The sequence below is a fragment of the Pteropus vampyrus genome, unplaced genomic scaffold, assembly GCF_000151845.1.
Source record: "Pteropus vampyrus isolate Shadow unplaced genomic scaffold, Pvam_2.0 Scaffold39, whole genome shotgun sequence".
Lineage (NCBI taxonomy): Eukaryota > Metazoa > Chordata > Mammalia > Chiroptera > Pteropodidae > Pteropus > Pteropus vampyrus.
The window spans coordinates 537,866-545,955 of record NW_011888820.1 but is presented as its reverse complement, the minus strand read 5'-3'; the positions used below and the strand labels follow the sequence as shown (position 1 = coordinate 545,955).

Here is an 8,090-nt window from a genome sequence, read left to right as displayed (position 1 = left end):
CGTAGACCCGATTGATGCAAAAACAGAAGGCCCAATATAAAATGTGAAGGGAGACACCAAGACTGCTACATCCACAAAGGTGGTGGACAGCAGAAGCAGGAGAGTATCAAGGACAATCATGTAGGTCCTTGGGGCACTACTGCAGGAGAGACCAGAGATTCATCCTTCATTGATGCCCTTCCATCTGCCCTTGAGCCAAACAGCAGTGACAGTGTCATCCTCCAGGTAGGACTCATGGCCGGGGGGCCCAAATCAGGCAGGCATGCATGGTCATGTGTCATGAGGCTGGCCATTGCCAGAGGAATGGGGTAACAGAACTGAACACCTCAGAGAAATCTCATATAGTGACTTATCCTTCTTCATTGTCCCTGAGAATAGGCCAGAGGACAATTCAGACCAGCAGTCTCCCCAAGCAGATGACACCCACTGACAGAGAATGCAGTCTAATGGAGAATCTCAGCCATATAGATTAAAGAGTCATTATTACAACACATTTGAGGGAGACCAACACTACGAAAGATGACAAACTCAACAAAGTGGACAAACGGACATCCAAGCAAGATAAAAAATAGAACAAGGAAAGTAGGAATTAAGGGTAAGTAAATTTTTCTGATAGATGTATGAGGATATAGCAGTCACAAACAAATCAACTAGAGGTCACGGAGATTAACATTTGATCATTATAGTAAAACGCTGAATAAGCAGAAGAAACATTTTTTTTTTTCTGAAATTTAATTTTATTAGAATAAAGACTAATATATACCTTATAACCTGGTGCCTAGTGATAGCTCATAATTTTAGTAGTTCACTTTTCTGGGAAGCACACAATAATATTCAAGTAAGAGATTACAGAAAGTATTTTGAAGAATAAAATGTTTTTTGTATCTTTCTAAAAAGACAGTCCATTTTGAAAAATTGACAATGAGTGAAAAATATAATTTAAAAAAAGTCAATTTTTCCCCAAAATACATAAAAAAAAACACTTGCTGGTATTTGTATTTTAAGTGTGTGGAGTAAAATGGCCCAAATTTTCAAAGGAAGTTAATAATAGTATGTACAAGGACTTGTTTCCTTTGATTTAGCACCAAGTAAAATAAGAATAATATACCATTTAAGATATAATCAGGTTTCTCCTCTCTACCTCTTATAGTGCCCCATTCCTCTTACTAGGCCACAATATATAAGCATGCATCTTCCTAACCCCACTAAGGAATCTAAAGCAATGATTTAAAAATGACTGCTCAGATTATACACACTGGCAGGATTTTTTCTCCTTAAGATAGGATGTCAGTGAATGCTAGCAGCTATCAAACTTCTTTACTCAGGAATAAAGAACTTTACCTTCAGCAAACTCAATTATTTTCCTTGTCCCGTTTAGCCTGTCATATAAAGCCTTTTTGTCACTATTCCTGTTTACTAATTATGACTTGCTTGGGGGGGAGTGTCAAGGAAATTTTCCCCAGGCATACCTAATCTATTTCTATTTCCTGATGACAATGCATGCATATTTTACATAGTATTGCACAGTTTCTGTTATTCATTCTTTTTTTAAAATACTTTAATTTATTATTTATCAAGGTATACTGCACATTAGATCAAAAAGAGAACCGGCGGGAAGATCCTAAAGCACACATTTCTCAATTTAAGTACTATCTGTGAACATAAGACTTCAATTACATTTTCCATTAAAGAAAATTCATTCAGCTTTGGTTGCTTATCCAAAAACTTGTAATGTCAGTTTCTAATATGTTATATCCCAAGTGCACATGTATTTTCAAAAGAAAACAAGTCATATTAAAGTAGTATTTTCCTACATGCTATTTGATGCATTTTTACAGCAAATTGAAAATTCTGGGTAAACTTAAAATGTTTAGTAACAAAATAAATATAGCTTATACAGCTGCTTCATACATTTCTTAGTTTAAAGGCAACAGTAAATTTGCATCCTGCAATAGATGTGTAAAACAAATTATTTTTGTCTGGAATATTATAAATATATCATATCACAAAGCTATGTCTCATGTGCCAGAATTTTTATTTATTATTTTGCATCTGGCTATGCAAAAGCCTCTGATGAGATACTTTCTCCAAATTATATTAGTATAATATAATTTTTTACTTTCCCACAAAAATATGGAAATGTTATCAAACACTTATTCTTACTGAACAAAAGTTAGGTTACTATCAATTGCTCTTTTAATTTTGCTCTAAAATAATTTTTTTAAAGTTGAGATGACTCTGATGTTTTTGAATTACACACCCAGAGATGATAACAAGATGGAACATACTAGACAATTTCAAAAGATAAATCTTAGTATCTAACTCATTTCACATGTCCTTACTATCCAGAACAAAATCTGTAGAAATGAAACTAATATAATTTTCAAAGAATTCTTACATAGTAGAGTCTTAGAACCAGGAAATTCTAAATGAAAGAAGGTAGAGATTCTCATCTTGCTAATTACAACCATGGAGCAACTGATGCTTCTGGTATATTTGTGGAACTTTTGTTTGCAAGAAAGCATTCATATGGGGCCAGAGCTTCTTGGTTTCTGTCCTGGAGAATGTTTTTAAGACCTTCTTTTTCTGATAATATTCCAGGACTGGTTTTGTTTGGTGGTCCTAAGCTTTCAGTCTTTTGGTAAGTGTGTCTGGTCTGTAATCCTCACACTTAATGAGAGGCTCTCCAGTCAGATCATCCATACCAACTACTTTGAATTCGACATTGCACACGTGGCCACTGGCTGGATGAACCTGATGAGCAGTGAGGCGTTGCATGATGATGTCAAAGGACACATTCAGGTTCATCACCAGGTGTATATCTGCTAAATTCTATCCAGGGCTTCAGCTTGTAGGAGTATCCTAGAGAAACACACAATGGCCACCTACAGTGGGTGAGATTTTTCAGCTTGTGAAGGGTCAGCCGAGTCATGACGTTTAAGATGAGCTTCCTCTGGTCCATGAAAGTCTTGGCCAGCACACCCATTTCTGTGTCCCTCAGCGTGTTGCCTCAGAGCAGGTCCCCACCGGAGACTTCTTCAGCTCGAAGTGTTTGATAATGTGCAATGACAGGGTGTGCTTGCCGAAGCCAGGGAGCCCATGATCAGCATGTGCAGGAGCTGCCCAGATGCTCCCATGGGTGCCCAGCGGGGCCTGGGCTGTGCGGACAATTGGTTGGGCTGCGGCCTGGCCTGCATGCTCCTGGGCTCCATGGCTGGAGGCCCTGGCCAGCACCGCAAGGACACTTGGCAAGAAAGCACAACCTGCAGTGGAAACGGATATTTTAAAATAGACACCGCTGAAGAGCAAATTCTTCAGTTGAGAGGCTGAGCTAAGGAATTCTCCCATGATGCAGTATAAAGAGCTGAAGAGATGGTAAGTAGGAAAGGAAAATTAAGAAACATAAAGTATAGATTCAAAAGTTCCACCATTCACAAGTAGAACATGGAGAGGATGGAGGGATACAATATTTAAATAAGAATAGACAAGAATTTCCCAAATTAAAGAATGATATAAGTAACAAAAATGGACAGTGGAACACTCCAGAGCATCTAGAAGCAAATATTGGCAAAGGCGCAAGTAAATAGGTTTCTCGCTCCACTGGCGGGGTGTCCCACAGCTAGTTTGGAAGGTAACTTAGTGACAACGAATGCTTTAAAAAACTGCTTCTCAGTATCTTCCTTAGACTCTCTGACATGACAACAGGAAGGCATGTGTAAGATGTTCACTTCAATCTTATTTATAACAGTGAAAAATTAACAATCTAAATGTTCACTAATAAGAGAATGGCTAAATGAACCTTAGCCGTACTATGAAATATTACGCTGCAGCTGAAAAGACAGAAGCAGATTCTTATGTGCTAACATGAAAAGATTTCTAAGATTTTGTAAATGCAAAAAGTTGCAGAATGATGTAATTTATGTTCAGTTTATGTTAAAATATGGTATAATTTATGTTTAAATATACCTATCGAGTGAACTGGGAAGCCAAGTTTCAAGCGGTGGAAAGATGACTTGATTTTCGTTTTTAAAAGATTGCTCGTCTACAAGAATGAAAGCCGGGGGAGCTGTTAGGAGCTATTTCAACAGATCGGCAGAAAGGTAAGAAAGTACTATTTTAATTTTAATTTCTTCAGTATGAGAGAGATTGAACATCTTCATTTGTTTATGGACCATTTGCATTTTATCTCCATGTAAAATTCTTAAATTGACAACTAGCCTCCTTGGAAAATGCTTTAGGTTTAGTTTACTACACTAGCTATGAAACAGATCCTTAGTTTTGTCTTCAATTGCACTAACTTAATACAGCATCGGGCCATGCATCATATGGTGATAATGCTAATTAGAGGGTGCTAAGCCATCAACCTTGCATCCACTTCATTCTCTATCCATTCTTGAGCCGCTTCTTTCTAAAAAATATTCATTAAAATAATCTGATGGATTGTTCTCATTCTACAAGCAAGAGAGAAAGCTATTTCCAGAATAAAGATTTAGGGAGTAGAAGCCTAATTTCTGTGTTTGTAATTTCTAGCAGCAGAGTAGAACTGCTGCTCTGATTTCTCAGACGTTTTATTTTTAATCGTTTCTGCTATTTTTGGTCTTTTAATAGTCATATAATCTCTCTTATTGTTCCTGTATTCAAAAGAGTTACAATGAATTCCTAAGAAGATTCAAAAAGTATATGGATATTTAATAGAAATTTGGCCCACATCCTACAGCAAAGGAAAAAAATGTTATAATTTGAAGCAGTATTTTTCATAATACTAATTGATTTGCATAATAAAGCAGCACACTATTACCATCTTTTAGGATAATTATATACACAAAAAACGATCCCACCAAGACCTTTCTATCCTGGATACATTTAGACTTCTAGTGTATTCAACCTTTAATTGAGATATCTAATTTGGTACCAGGCTCCAATCCCAGAATACCCCAGAGAGAGTATCTGCAGAGAGTGGGTAGCATTTGCTTGGCTCCAGGTGTGAGTGGGAGAGGACGTGCTCCAGAGTGGCTTAGAGCAGGCACACTCAGTGTTGGCCTTCTGGCACACGAAGGACTCCTAAGCACACTGAGTCATTTCTGCTTCCTGAGACCACTTCATCCTTTCCTCCTTTTCCAGACCGATGTCACATAAGCTGTTTGAGACAAATGGTTATGAAACTTGTTCTTAATAACATCTGGTAAGGGATTCTTTGACCAAAAAAACCAAACCAAACCAAACCAAACCAAACCAAAACATAAAACCAGTAGCCAAGTAATATATCTAATATATTTGACCTCATTTTTAGCACAAAAAAAAAAAAAAAGTCTAATCACATATGTCAACTAAACAGGATTGTGGAAGTTTATTGAAACTTTCTAGGTATTTCTTCCCAGTAATGGAAGCCAAATGGCAGAGCAGTAAAAGAAAAACATCAGGGGCTCCTCAGATTAGGCCTAGTTTTGTATTTCTAATCATTTTGAGGTGAAAATTTCCAAGTTAGTTTATTGTGAACTCCCTAAGGGAGAGTTAGCAGTTTAGGGCATCTAAGGAGGAGCTAAGAGCCACAAAGAAGACAACAAGTGGAATAATCATTCATTATTGATTCAGCAAACTTTCATTGGGTATTTATCTATATGGCTAGTTGCTCTAAACACAATGGACACAGCCCATTAAAAACAATGAAGCCCAAGTATCTGTCCCCATGATGATGACCTTCTAGTGGGTATTATGGGCTGGCATTGCCCAAAGTGTGACAGCTGCTCCTTTGGAGACTGTGAGATGATTTTAGGTCTCTGCCAAAGAACATTTCCCTCCCCAACTTCTGGGTTTGATAAATATGTTTAATTTTTAAAAACTATTTTATAATGGAAATTTCAAATACATGAAATTAGAGGGAGAATGATATAGTTCCATGTACTCATCATCTAGTTTCAACAATGGTCAAAGTTCTGCCAATCTTGTTCTATCTTATTTTTTTCTGAGTATTTAAAAAAATAACAGTTTTTAAAACTTGAATGATGAATGTGTATGTTTGAATGCGTATATGAAAAATATAACTAGTACATCAAACCTAATACTTCAGTGTATTCTTGCTTAGGAAAAACAACTATAAATTTAAGCTTTAAAACTGCTACACAGATATGGTAAAACAAGGGAGTACATAAATGACTAACATGTATGAACTATTGTTAGAGGCAACAAGAGATTAAGAGGAGGTAGTAGGCATTCTTCCTTTTCCCTCTCTCAGTGAGGTTAGGATGGTTAGAAGACATTCCTTCCTCTATAGAAAATGCTTAGCACTATGCCTGGCACTTAATGAGCACCTACAAAAGACAAGGTAATATTATTTTTAGAAGGCATCATTGATTCTAGAAGATTGATGGTGGCTAACATTTATTAAGCACTTACTGAATGCTGGCACCACGGTGAGAGATTTGCATATAGTATCTCATTTTCTCTTCGCAGCCACACTATGAGTCGATGTTATGATCCCCATTTTTGGAATGAAAAGATCGAGGCTCAGAGAAATTAAGTAGTTTAAGTTTACAAAGTTATGAAGTGGCAGAACTGGGACTTGAATTCAAGTCCATATTGATCTTCTGCCTAGCTCCCTGGATAGCCAGGGCCCACTCCCCAACCAGCTGGAGGCAGCTGGGGAAAGAATTAGATATGTGGAGTTTGGAGGCCTGGTGTAAATCTGATTCTTCCACTTGCTAACGTTATGACCTTGAACATTTCATGTCACTTTTTCTGAGCCTCTGTTTCTCATGCATAAAAAAGGAACAATAATAGAAATTACCTATTTGCAAGCACAAAATGAAATAATTTATATGAACATCTGACATTGTAGGCACTAAATCAATGTTTGTACTATATTCAAAGGCCACTATCAAGGCCTGTGATCTTGAAATCTCCTTCTCTTTAGGTCTTGGCATCCTCAGCTATAAAAATGGTGGAGTTGGCCCTTAAAATCCTGTTAGGGGTAACATTTCAGAACTGTATTCTGATTGGACCACAATAAGTATTGTGGTCTGAAGTTAATGAAAATAACTAGATATACTTCCATTCAGTGCGATTTTTAAAATAGAATTATTTATCATTGTCTTAGTCTGGATTCCTTAGAAAGCAGAGCCTGACAATACTCTGTTGCTGCTGCTTTGTTAGGGAGTCTATCCCAGAGGACAAAAGCTAGAGACATGAGACACACAGGAGCGAGGCAGGGAAGGATGGAGAGAAATCCGAGCAGGCATGACTGAGCTGGTTGCCACGAAGTGCTACCGACTGCTATGTTTTAGGACTATGCTCTGAAAAGCTGCATCTTAGGACAGTCTATCTGGAGTGAAAAAATAAGATAATGTTTATCTATTTTCCATCTCCCATTTGGCAACATTTTGACCATGAGGTGTTAATGCCTCTGCCATTCTGGGTTATATGATTCTGGGCTCTGGAGCAAGGTCCCCTGTGTCCTACATCTTGGTATTAACAGGGACGCCCAGGATGGGAGGTGAGAGGCCTGTGGCACAGGCAAGGGGCTATGGTCTGGGAGGGTGTACCTGGAAGAACTAGTTGGAGCTGGTGGCCATGGTGGCAGTTGGAACAAGAGACAGGTGAGGCTGAGTAGGCCTGAAGTGATAGAGGTATGTGATACAATAACTTATACCCAATCAACTTCCAAACAGTCCGAAGGGGCTTACTTCATAAAATAAGAATGATAATAAAAGAGGAAATAATTCATAGAAATGAAAAAAAGACCTCATTTTCTTATTCTGAAAAAGGAGGGTAATAATAGTACTTACCCATAGGGTTGTTGCAGTGATAGAATGAATTCAAGAAGTTAATATTTATAAACCATTTAAAATATATGTGGCATATAAAAGCCACTATGTAAATATTTGTTTAAAAAAAATAAAATAGTAGCTACATGAGCTAAGATGGTTTTTTGCAACTGAGCATTAAATTTACCTCTAAGCTTTCTAGCAGTTAAGGAAAAAGAGAAATATGACAGATGTCATAATTTGTATTATCTGATCAAAATGAGCCTGCTAATTCTGAAAGAACGAAGAATTTACCTGGCATGAAAATCTAAAGGGAATTGATCCCAAGAG

General features: G+C 37.3%; 1 pseudogene; it reads right to left on the bottom strand.

Annotated features, from left to right (window-relative positions):
• Positions 1-2,390: 2,390 nt before the first annotated feature.
• On the bottom strand, positions 2,391-3,334 carry LOC105290896 (annotated as a pseudogene).
• Between the last annotated feature and the right edge of the window lie 4,756 nt (positions 3,335-8,090).